Source organism: Marmota flaviventris, chromosome 10, assembly GCF_047511675.1.
Source record: "Marmota flaviventris isolate mMarFla1 chromosome 10, mMarFla1.hap1, whole genome shotgun sequence".
Lineage (NCBI taxonomy): Eukaryota > Metazoa > Chordata > Mammalia > Rodentia > Sciuridae > Marmota > Marmota flaviventris.
Genome location: NC_092507.1, coordinates 119,552,777 through 119,566,247, shown reverse-complemented (window position 1 = coordinate 119,566,247; position 13,471 = coordinate 119,552,777).

Sequence of the window (13,471 nt, the reverse complement as noted above, 5' to 3'; positions counted from 1 at the left end):
AACCAATTCTCAATTCCTCCTCCTCCACCACACCCTACCACTTCAGTTAATCCCATGAAGGTCGACTCACCTTCTTGCACTGTCTATGTGAGCTTTCGGGGTGCCGCACGCAGTCTGGCTGGGCACAAATCACGAGCCACTGAAGCAGGAACAAACTTTATTTTCTGAACTCCACCAGCACACTCCACACACGCTCCTGGGGAAAAAAATCCAACCACGCCACGCGGCTCCTCCCGGGACACACTCCTCCAACAGGAAATCCCTCCTCCGGAATTCCCTCCTACTGCACTTCCCCACCCAATGGGAACTCTCACGAGAGCTCCAAAGTAGCAGGCGGAGGCAGACAGCAGGGGTCTAATCTCCAATTGAATGCCCATCTTAACATAATCATTATCATCTCAATGGCTTGCTGGCGTCACCTTTCAACCAAAAATGCCATGCGTCATTCCTACTTGGCTATGGCTCTCAGCATGGGAGACCTCACATCTAAGCCATAACAGTTTTTTGAATGTCTTTCAGTAGAGTTTGTTATTCTCTGTGCCCAGATCTTGCACATCTTTTGTTGGGTTTATTCCTAGGTGCCTTGTCATGTGAGTTGCTATTATAAATGACATTGAAAAACCAGCCTCTGTCTCAGAGCAAAGCCTGTCCAAAGAAGGCACATGACCTTAGTCCTTGGAAAGACCCACAGAGCACTCCTAAGCACATTCCCACCCTGCTGAGTTGTTTATCTACAAATAACAGGAGAGATCTGCTGCGCCAGGTGTCCCTGACTCAGTCAGGCTAGGAGGGACCCATAGCAACCCCCTAGCAGCCACCAATCAGCATGAGACAGGGAAATACCTGGGATGCCAGTGGTTTATGGTGGTTGATAACAAGTTGGGAAACCATGTAGTTCAGCACATACACCCCTCTTGGCTCAAACCAATCAGTTCAAACGAATACCCCTTTTGTACTGACCAATCACCCCTACCCAACTTGTTCCCACCAGTGAATGTGCTAATCATGTTTTAGAGTTGTTATTTGATTTTCCCGCGGTGTGTGATGATTTGCTAAGGGATGCTATGATGTATGTGAAGTCCCTGCCTTCTCCAAAGAATGTATAATCCAACAATAAAAAATTAAAAAAAAAAAAAAAGAATGTATAAAAATGCTGCAAACCCTGGGCTTGGGACCTCTCAGCGTCACCAGTTGCTGTGTGTGCGGAGGACCGAGCTAGCTCGCAATAAACACCTCTTTGCTGCTTACATAGATCTTGGGTCTCTGGTGGTCTTTGGGGGTCCCGAATTTGAGCATAACAACATCCTTTAAAATTATGCTTTCTGCTGATTTGATATAGAAATATTTGATTTTTGAATATTGATATAGCATACAGCCATCTTGTTCAACTTTTCTTTCTGATAATTTGTCCATTGATTCTTCTGGATTATATTTGTCTGTTGCTTTTCTTTTTAGTCTCATGACAGAGTCTTTCACACTGCAGAAAATTTTGATTTTAATGAAATCCATCTTATTAGTTAGTTCTCCCTTTCATGGATTGTGCCTTTGGTGCCATATCTAAAGTGTCATCACCAGATCCTACAGTACCAAAAATATCTCCTATGTTATCTTCTAGAAATTTTATAGTTTTACATATTACATTTAGATCTGTGGTCCATTTTGAATAAATTTTTGATTTAGGTATAAATGTGTATATATAATGTATATTATACACACACACACACACACACATGCATACATACATACATACACACATAGGCCTATTTCTGGGCTTTCTTGTTCCATTGATCTATATGTTCTTTTTTCTTTCTTTCTGTCAGTACCACACTGTCTCAATTATTGCAGTTTTGTAGTAAGTCTTAAAGTCTGGTATTGTCAGTCCTACAACTTTGAACTTCTTATTCAATATTGCTTTGGCTATTCTGATTCTTTTGCCTCTCCATATACATTTTAGAATTAGTTTGTCAATATTCACAAACTAACTTGCTAAGATTTGGGCTGGCACTTCATTTGGTCTATAGATCAAGGCTGCCTTTGTTTTTGATTTTACTCATCTACTTTATTGAATTATCTTATTGTAATTTTCAGTGGATTCTCTTGGAGTTTCTATCTAGACAGTGTTGTATAGAAGAAGTGATTATCTTGTCTTTCCCATTTTCTCTTCCCTCTCATTCTTTCTTGGCTTCAGGGTGTGAGTCCAGGATCAACCGTACAACTTAATAGTGACATCCTTACCTCCTTTACTCATTATATCAACCCTAAAGGAAGCACCATACTTTTTAGTGGTCATTCCTTATTCTCACCAAACCAACCCTTTCCCTGTCTTAGGTGACCACTAATATAGTTTCTGTCTCTACGGGTTTGCTTATTCCGCATATTTCAAATAAATGGAGTCATATAAGATGAAGTCTTTTAAGATGGTTTCTTTGATATAAAATGATGTTGAGGTTCAATACTGTAGTATACCTCGGTATTTCATTCCTTTGTATTCCTTAACAGTATTCCATTGTGAGATATGCCACATTTTTTTATCCATTCATCTTTTCATAGAAATTTTAGTTTCTATGAAACTAAAATTTCACTTTTTGGTTATTATGGATAATCCTGCTATGAACATTTATGTACAAATTTTTACATGGAAAAGTCTTAATTTCTTTGCATGGACAGGTTTTTATACCTCTGGAGGCAGAAATCTAGGAGTAGAATTTCTGAAATATATATAATCCTATGTTTAACATTTTGAGGAACTGTCAAAGTATTTCCCAAAGTATTGCAACATTGTACATTCCTGTCAGCAACACACAAGTGTACTAATTTCTCCACATCCTTGCCAACACTTGTAATTGTCTTTTTTATTATAACCATCTGTTCGTAGACAATTTAGTGCTGGTGTGTGAGAATTAGCTGCAAGGTGCTGTAAGATCAAAGAAAGAGACAGACAGATCCTCCATGGCAGAGAATACAACTTATTGGAGACTTACTGACAGATGTATGGACAAGGGTTACAGCAAGACTGGTGGATCCTTACGAATTGGGTCAGAGAGACGGGACTTACGTAGTGGTCAGGAGAAAAGCAATTTTCATCCAAGCAGAATGTACAGTTATGACCAGGGTCTGATCATAAGACTCCACATACTACACTATGGTTTTGTTTATTTATAGTCTGATGGAAACTATGTGGCGTGTGTGTGGGGGTGCAGGGGGGCAACCAGGATTACTTGGGGCAGTCTTGGCGGTTACAACTCAAGATGTCTGCGGTCAGGTCAAGTTGGACCTCTACACCATCTCAGTGGGTGTCAAGTGGTACCTCACTATGTGATTTGCATTTCTGTAATGACTATTAGACATTTATAGTTCTTCTTTGGAGAAATACGTCTTCAAATCCTTTGTTCATTATTTTAGAATAGCGCTATCTTTAAACTTTATTGTTAAACTTTAAGAGTTCTTTAATATTATAGATACAAATCCCTTATGAGATAAATGATTTGCTAACATTATCTCCATATTTGTGGGCTGTCTTTTCACTTTCTTGGGCTCAAAAGATTTAATTTTTGATGAAGCCTAATTTATAATTTTTTTCCTATTGTCCTTTTTTTCTTTGGGTGTCATAGCTAAGCAATCATTGCCTAACCAAAGACTTTTTGGTTCTATAATTTCTTCTAAAAGTTTTATGGATTTAGCTCTTATTTTAGGTCTCTGATTCATTTTGAGTTAGCTTTTGTGTATGGAGTTGTGAGAAATAAAGAGTCCAGTGGTCCATTTAAAAGTAAAATTACTTGAGACCCAAGAAAGGCAACTGGAGGGGAGAGAAAAATGCAAAGTTAAAAGCAGTTGACATTGGATTGTGACAAATTCACAGCCTCTTGCCAAACAGGAGGTGAAGGGGAAGAGGCTGGCCTGACCAACAGAGAGAGACTTCAGTAAGTGCTAAAATGCACTCACACCCCCCTGCACACCCCAATGCAAGAGAATAGAGGGGGGTGGAGACAACTAAACGTACATTTCTTTAAATAACCCAGTGGGAGACAGTAAAACCTAGGCACCTGTGGGAAGACTGGACACCCATAGTACTCAGCCAGTGAGGAACCAGAGGAGGGACGGACTTGCACATTAGGGTGTAAAATGCTGATTCTAAGGGCTCTGGGTGTGCCAGCTCATCTAGACACCCCGATCTTGCAAGACTGTCAGTAAAAGTCATGCTCTCTGTACCTTTGTCTTCTCTGTACCTTTGTCCCATTCTTTGGGTTTAGACAGGTGTTTCTCACAGTGTGAAGTAGGGAGTCTAGCTCCGTCTTTTGACTGTTAATATCCACTCATTTCAGCACCACTTGTTGAAAAGACAATTTTTCTTCATTGATTTGTCTCGGCACCTTTGTCAAAAGTCAACCATATTCCCAGGTGCCTCTATCAGTCAGGAAATGCTGAGACACAACAACTGGAAAAAGTTGACTTCTCTCTCATGCAGCAGGTCCATAGCAAGCCAGGGGACTTTGTTCCACATGGTCCTCATCCTCAAGTTGGGACTTAGGCTGAAAAGGAAGTAACTAGCACACTGCTGGTGAGTGCAGAGGGGACAGACAATATGGGGAAGCATGCCCTGGCTCATCCTAAGCTTCTGGCTAGAAGTTTGTCACTTCTGCTCACTTTTTATTGGCCAAAGCAAGTCACATGGTCACCTCAGCTCCTGTTTCTCTCAGCAAGTTTTCCCAGAAGTCTCTCAACTTTGAATTTTAGCTTTGCTGTTCTGTTTTCCAGCTTGTCACTTTCTCTATTCATGGTTATTATTTTCTTCCTGCTATTTTCCTGTTATTTTTTCTGATTTCTTCAGTTGAAGATTTATCACATTATTTTTATCCTTTCTCTTTTTCTAATGAAATGCATTTAAAGCTGTTAATTTCCAGTCTTTTAGGGTTTTAAAATTTCAACTCCCAGGGATTTTAATTTTTATTTCTAGAATTTCTGTTAAGTACTTTTTCCTATCAAGATCATTTTTAGAGTCTTTTGACTCTAAAAATTGTCAATTCCATATCTTGCCTCTTCTCATGTGTTAAAGTCTTTTAAAAAAAGTATCTATCCCTTCTATTTTTTAATAATGTCATTTCAATGGTGAAGTGTGTCTGTGTTTGATTTTGCTGATGTTTTTTTCATGCATTCTTTTTTTGTGTATCTTATGATTTTTATTGTGATCTCATGTTATTGAAACTGCACCTGTGAGTAAATAGTTGAACCTATAATCAAGGCACTAGCCTTTGAGGAGGATTTGTTTTTGGTGCAGCAGGAAACTTCAAACTTATATTGATTGTACAAATTAATGGGCTTCACTGTGACATCCCATACAAGCATGGATCATTCATTGATGGGTCCAGCCCCCTTCTACCTTCTCCTCCCCTCCTCCCCTCCCCCCCTCCCCAGCCTCTTTTCCAGTCCCTAAAAGTCCCTCTTCTACTTTCAACTCTTTTATTTTATTTATTTTTTTATCATTTTGGTGTTTAGTTTCCACACAGGAGAGCAAACAATGATACTTGTCTTTCTGTGAATGGCTTATTTTGCCTAACACGAAATCCTCCTGTTACATCCATTTTCATTTTCCTGCAAATGACAGAATTTCACCCTTTTTTTATGGCTGAATGAACACACTATTGTGTATATACAGCATGTTTTCTTTATCCATTCATCTGTTGATGGGCGCCTAGGCCAATTGCATATCTTGCCTCTTGTGGATAGTGCTGCAATAAACCTGGGTATGCAGGTGGCTCTTGCCTATGCGGACTTAATTTCCTGTGGAGATATATATATATATATATATATATATATATATATATATATATATATATATTAGTACAGCTGGATCTTAAGGTAGATCTGTTTTTAGCTTTTTTGAGGCAGTTTCTACTGTTTTCCATTGGCTATACAAATTCACACTCCTACTAACAGTGTGTAAGTGTTCCTTTTTTGCCAGCCACATTTTTTTGTTGTCGTTGTTATTGTTCTTTTTATATTTTTGTTAATAGCCATCCTAACTGGATCAGGATGGAATCTCATTGTCATTTTGATTTGCATTTCCCTGATAAAGATAATGAGTATTTTTTCATCTATTTATTAATCATTGTAATACTTTTGAGAAGTGTCTGCTGAAGTCATTTGCCCATGTTTTGACTGGATCATTGCTTTTTTGTTGTTAAGTTTTTTGAGTTCTTTATGTACTCTGGATATTAATCCTCTGTCAGATAGCTGGCAAAGATTTCTCTCCCATCTGTAAGCTGTCTCTTCACTTCATTATGCAGAACGAAGCGTGCAGACGCTTTTTAATTTGATGGGATCCCATTTTTCAATTCTTGCTTTTGCTTCCTGAGATTTTGGAATTCTATCCAGGAAATCTCTGCCTGTGCCAATATCTTGAAGTGCTTCCCCTATTGCCTTCTACTTGTTTGAGAGTTTTAGTCTTACAATATTTAAATCTTTGATCCATTTCGGGTTGTTTTTTGCAAAGGGTGAGACAAGGGTCTAGTTTGTCTTCTACATGTGAATACCCAGTTTTCCCAGCACCATTTGTTGAAGAGGCTGTCCTTTCTCCAGTGTACGTTTTTGGCACCTTTGTTGAGAATCAGTTGGCTGAAGACTCATGGATTCTCTATTCTGTTCCACGGGTCTGTGTGTCTATTTTTAATGCCAATACCATGCTGTTTTTGTTACTCTGGCTCAGTCGTATATTTTGAAATCAGGCCTTGTGCGACCTCCAGCCTTGTTCATTTTTTGCTCAGGATTGCTTTCAATATTCAGGTCTTTTTAGGAATACTTAAATTTTTTTTTTTTGTAGTTATAGATGGACAGAATGCCTTCATTTTATTTGTACATTTTTATTTTGCTGAGGATGGAACCCAGTGCCTCACGAATGCTAGGCAAGTGCTCTGCCACTGAGCCCCAGCCCCTGCCCTAGGATTTTCTTTTTTAGTTCTGTGAATAATATCATTGTCATTTTGATGGGAATTGCACTGAGTCAGTAGATTGCATCGGGTAGTCTGGCAATATTTTTGCAACATTAATTCTCCCACTCCATGAACATGGGAGATCTTTCCACCTTCAGTATCTTCTTCAATTTCTTAGTGTTTTGTAATTTTCATTTTAGGGGCATTTCACATCCTTAGTTAGGTTTATTCCCAAGTATTTTGTAATTTTTTTTTTTGTGTGTGTGTGTGGCTATTGTGAATGGGATTATGTTCCTGATTTCTTTCTCAGTGAGTTCATTATTGGTATAAAGAAAAGTTACTGATTTTCAGTATGAAAATTTCTCAAAAGACTAGGAATGGAGCCACCACATAATCCTATAACCCAGCTATCCCACTCCTTAGTACTTATCCTAAAGAACTGAAGTCAGCATATCATAGTGATCCATGCACACCCATGTTTATAGCAGCACTATTCACAATAGCCAAATTATGGAGCCAGCCTAGTGTTCATCAATGAATGAAGGGATAAAGAAAATGTGGCATATATACATTATACAGCTTTGCTTTAAAAAGAATAAAATTATGTCATTTGCTGGTAAATGTATGGAATTAGAGAATATATTGCTAAGTCAAATAAGCCAAACTCAGAAAGTCAAGGGTCATTTGTTTCCTCTCATAGTGGAAGCTAGAGAGAGATAGAGGGAGAGAGAGAGGGAGAGGGAGAGGGAGAGGGAGGGAGGGAGGGAGGGAGGGGGGGAGAGAGAGAGAGAGAGAGAGAGGGGAATCTCACGGAGATAAAAGGGAAGCCAGTCCAGTGGAACAGGGGGAGGTGGAGGGGAGGGAAAGGAAGGTACCAGGGAACGAAATTGACCAAATTATATGGTTACATTGTGTGCATGTATAAATAGGTAACAAAGAATACCACTGTTATGTACAATTATAATGCACCGATAAAAATGAAAATTACGTTTAATTTTAAAAAAGAAAGACTATTGGTTTTTGTACGTTGATTTTGTATCCTGCTACTTTACTGAGTGTATTAGTTCTGTCTATAGAATCATATTGTCAGCAAGCAGAGGTAATTTCACTTTCTCCTTTCCTATTTGTATGCCTTTTTTTTTTCTTTCTTTCTCTTGCCTAATTGCTCTGGCTAAAGTTTTTAGTACTGTATTGAATAAGAGTGCTGAGAGTGGACACTTGAGTCTTGTCCCTGATCTTAGAGGAGATGTTTTCAGTATCTCCCCACTCAGCCTTTATTATGTTGATCCTTCTATACCCAATTTATTCAGGGCTCTTACCAAGAAGTGCTGTTGAATTTTAGTAAAGATCTGTCTCCATCTATTGAGATGAGTCATGGCATGGTTGGTGAAACCAAAGTTGTGACTTATTTCCTCTAGTAACCTACCCAGAGGAAAGCTCTGGACTAATTGCTCATTCATCCTCTGAACTTATATTTTTGACTTATTTTGGCTTCTGAGGAATTTGCTTTCTTTACTGCCATCTTAGCTATGCATATAAGAGATTTTATTCTTATTTTTTTAAAGGAAATACATTTAGTAGGAAGATTTTTCGTTGTGTTTGTTTATTATTTTGTGGAACTGGGGATTAAACCAAGAGGCACTTTACCACTGAGCTTTATCACACCATCCTCTTTAAATTTTTTTTTTTTTTTTTTCAATTTTGAGACAGGATCTTGTTAAGTTGCTGAGGCTGGCCTCCAACTTGCAATCCTTCTGCCTCAGCCTCCTGAGTCTCTGGGATTATAGGTGTGTACTACTATGCCTGGTTGGTTATGTTTTTAATGATAACTTATCTTTTTTGTGGCCAGCATGGAAGTCCCATTCATTCTGCAACCCAGGCTAGTTTCTATCTCTACTAATTCACCAAAACTATTCTTGTTAAGGCCATCAATCATGTCTGCGCTGCCATATTCAACCACCCTTTGATGTTCTTTTCTTACATTGCCTAACAGCAATTTTTACCACATGCCCTTTCTTGAAACAGTCAAAAAGTAGATTCAAGTGATATTAAAATTCTCTTTCTGGCTTCTGAACTTATTATTTGTGCTACTACATCATGGCACCTCAACAGTGGAACTGAAATATGTAATTTGATAGTACTGGAATGAATATAATTCATGGTAAAAGTATTTTCAAAATCTTTGGGCTCCTTATATGACAAGTGATGTTTATTCAAAAAAATGAAATCAAGGCAATATGTTGAGGTTAGAATAAATACATGACAAATTTTTAAGTTTATATGAGAATATTATTTGTGCATTATGATGTAACACTTTTCCTTACAGATATAATCATCCCAGAGCCATCAGTAAGTCATAATAAGGAGAGGTTATTGAATGAATATGGCTAGTCGCTGCAGAGAATAAACATTCCCCAGTTTGGCATTCAGTTCCCAACTTATCCCCACAGCTGCATTTCCCCCAAGGAAAGCTCACCTTCCCCAACTAGTCCTACTCTGAACATGCTTCTTTACTTTTCCACCTGTGTGCCTTCTTTATTTCTGTACTCCCCTTTGTATTCCTTCTACTTTCTCTCATCTTGCCCAATTTTTCATTCTTTCAAGCTGTACCTGTTAAGACCCTTCTCCAGGAAACCTCGCAGGCTATTGCAGGGGTCATAGGAAGCTACCCACCTGGCTCCCAGAGGTCCTATTTCTGGAGTTAATGTCTTTGTACAATTCTCTGCCCCTGAGTGTGGGCTGGACTTAGCCATATGCTTCTTTAAAAAAAAAAAAAATGCAGGAGGGGCTGGGGTTGTGGCTCAGTGTGGCATGTGTGAGGCCCTGGGTTTGACCCTCAGCACCACATAACAAACAAACAAACAAAAAAGGTATTTAAAATGCAGGAAAGTTAATGAGACATCTTTCCCTGACTTCTGTCTTGCTGTACTCTCTTGGCCCTTCACTTGCTCACCCCAAATCACGAGCTGCTTTATCAAGGGGCTTACATGACAAGCGACTGCGGGAGACCTTGGTGTGACAACAAATGAGGAACTAAATCTTGCCAACCATCATGTGGAGGAGCTTGAAAATAGATCCTTTCCAGTTGAGTTTGCAGATGAGATTACAGCACCACACAATGCCCCAGTTCACAGCCTTGGGAACTATTCTGAAGCCTGAATTCCAGACCCACAGAAAAAGCAGATATTCAGTGTGCACTATTTTTAGCCAATAAGTTGTGGGGCAGGGAGGGTTTCAAGATGGCAGAACAGAGAAGGTGGCTTTCCTGGCTACTACGTGGCATGAAACCAAGAAAGCAGATGGCAGCTTCTCAGCAAGGTGGGTGAACCCAAAAAGGTGGGTCAATCTGCTACACAGCAATAGGTAACTAAAACACCAAACTACATTGATCCTTCCTTCTTTTGAACTCCATGTACTTAAATTTGCATACTGTTTATCTAATATGAAAGACATACCTGTGCCTGGTGAGAAATTCAACAGTATAAGTGGTCTACAGTGAAAAACGTCTGTCCTCACCTTTTTCCTGCTCTCCCTGGTCTAGGGCAGACATTATCAGTTATTTCTTACACATCATTCAGAAGTGTTTTAACAGAAACGGTATCACAGATCCTACAGTTGATCTTATTTCATTTAACAATTTATCTTTCTATATAGTGCTATAACACTTTTTGAAATACAAAGTACAATTCATGGCTGTTTTTTTTTTTCTGTTGAAAAAGCAAAAATAACATAGTTTTAGTTGAAAATTCCACATATAGAGAGAAGCATAAAAAGAAATTCCATCTCCTTCCACCATTCAGAGAGCCCCTTTAGAAGTACAGAATTGAGCGTGGATTTGGTCTCTCCCACGCCCCTCAGGCCACACTCTTCCTTGTGAGGAATGTGTTCAAATTGGGCTCCTCTCTCCAGGGTGGTCCCATGACCTTGATTTAGCCAATTAGAACCCTCCTCCATTCTTCTGCGACCCAGATTGGTTCAGGACATGTATCATGGACCGATCAGATCCTACCCAGCTTTTGAAGGGTGGAGCTAATGATAAACCGCTCAATTTGTGGAGTCAGGAGATTCTCTTTTACTCCCGAAGAGGGTGCATCCAGGGGAGCCTGAGCTAATCCAGGCCTTATATCCAACTTTATCTAAATCTAATAGAAACAAAGTCCACTGAAGTGAAAGTGAAAGAATGGAGTATTTGAGATAAAACTTGCTTTGAAACAACAGCTAGTTTCTGAAAGACCCTTAAAGAAAACATGATGTGAAACCCTTCAGAGGTGGAATGAATGACGTCTGTAGTTTGATTTGAAGTTTCTTAACGAGCACAACTTTTCAGTTTCTAGAGCAATTTAGAGGAAACTTAGTTTTTATTTCTCTCCAAAACTAAAAGCCACCTCTGATGTGTACCCAGTTAACCAATCAACTGGACATATCCCTGAACTTTTTTTTTGAAAGGAAATAGACATCTTTTAAAATGCAAACCCTAAGCTTACATTTAGATTCATTCTTTAAATTACTAGGGGAAAAATTAAGAGGGAAGATTGATCTGGAACCCAAATATCCTTTTATGTGAAATAACCCCCACAAAACAATTTTCAGAAAAATACCAAAATCTTCATACAAAACAGGAAAAATAATGATAAATAACGGATTTGACATGACCTCACTTAGTCCAAGTGGTTCCAATGCAGCATTCAAATTATCCCACTCTTGTACTTAGCCAGTGTAGATGAAACCAGTTATGACTGTGACCTCTCAGGGCCTGGTGACCTCACTTCAGGTGTTTGCACTCTGGCTCTCCTTTATGAGAGCCTCCTGGATGGAGTCCTGAAACCACCTGAGCCTCCATTTCCACATCCAAGTTTATGGAACTTTATTGAATGACAATTTAAAAACAAGAACTTAAAAAAAAAGAAAAAAGAAAAAAAAAAGCCAGTAACAGCCTTCTTGCTTACTCCATAGAATTGTGAAGATCAAATGAAATGGATAGAAAAAGGCTTTGGAGGGCTCAGTGGTAGAGCGCTCGCCTAGTGTGTGCGAGGCCCTGGGTTCGATCCTCAGAACCACATAAAAATAAATAAAAATAAAGGTATTATGTTCGACTACAACTAAAAAATAAAAATAAAAAATAAAAAAAATAAATAAAAAGGCTTTGGAAAGAAACAAGGTGTGACAAAAAGGTTCCTTATTGTCCACATAGTATGCTGAACCATTTCTGGAAAATTCCTTCCTTTCTTAGAACGGATACACTTATACCATTTGTCCAAGGCTCAATCACTTCTATGCAAATTTCACAGGGCAGCTTCCTTACACTAAGAAACCAAGAGCAGCATTTAGTAGGATGTATAAAGGTGCGATTTTAGGTATCTAAGGTAATGAGTTTCCTGTGTGCTGTGAAACTTGGTTATAAGCCAAGGGCTTCCCAATTGTCTGCTAACAAGAAGTCGACTTCTAACAAACCACAGTCCACATCCTGGAGAGAGATCTCTCAGGGCTCTGCTCTTTGGCATTTTTTCTCTGTCTGCCTGGAAGGGTTGGTGGCGCTCAGGGCGCCCCCATGTAGTCAATTACGGCTTTGGCGTTGGTGGGGGCTGGCGCTGTGGTCTCGCTATCTTTGAAGAAAGGAGACAGGGAACCGGCTCAATTTGCTATTCTGACAGCTGGCTGCCACCATGGATGGTGTGATTTTTTTTTTTTTTCTTTAAATGCTGGAGTCCCAAAGTGGCTGGGCATTTGGCCCAACGATAAAGCAGGGCATTTTGTTAATAGCTACCTTTCAGCCCATCAGTTTGAGAAGCAGGATCAAGGCTTTAAGATACCACTTACAATAGCAAACTAATATTAGTTATTTATAGGGATAAAGAGATCTCAGTCCTGGACCAAGAAATTTATGGAACTTTATTGAATGACAATTTAAAGACAAGAACTTAAAAAAAGCTAAAATACGTTCGTGGACAGGATGACTCGCTCTCATGTCAGTTGCAATTTCAATAAAATTCCCTCTTCTTCTCCTGGCCCCCTACTTCCTGCTCAAAACCAAGTCCTGTAGGTTCTGCGTCCTTCTCTTCCATCTACCCACTTCTCTGTTTCTGCCAGTTCTTACCTATTTCAAGTCTCTCTGAATGACCAATTATTGCTCTACCCTAATCCGTCTTTCCATGACTGCAGCTCATTTTAATTTTCAAAAATGACCACCTTCAGTGACTTGCTGTCACTCTTGAAAAAGAGCCCAAACTCCACAGCCAGGTGTTGTTAGCTCTTCCCCTTTTCTTTGTCACCTGATGGGCTTCGACTAACTGTTCAGAACCGAGCTTGGCTCCTTTGAGAGGTTTTCCTTGATTTGTCCAGGTTCAGGTAGTTGTTTTTCCTAAGTGCCACAAGCCTCAGAGATGGAGATGACATGCCCACACTACATGGTTTAGCACCTTTAGTGTCTACCTAGTGGTAGTAGGATGACCAAACATCCCGACTTAGGCCTGTCGGGCCTGACTTGTGTCTGGCGGGTGTCAGCTGAAAATGGACTCTGAAGCCACACACTGTGGTAAGGTTAAAAA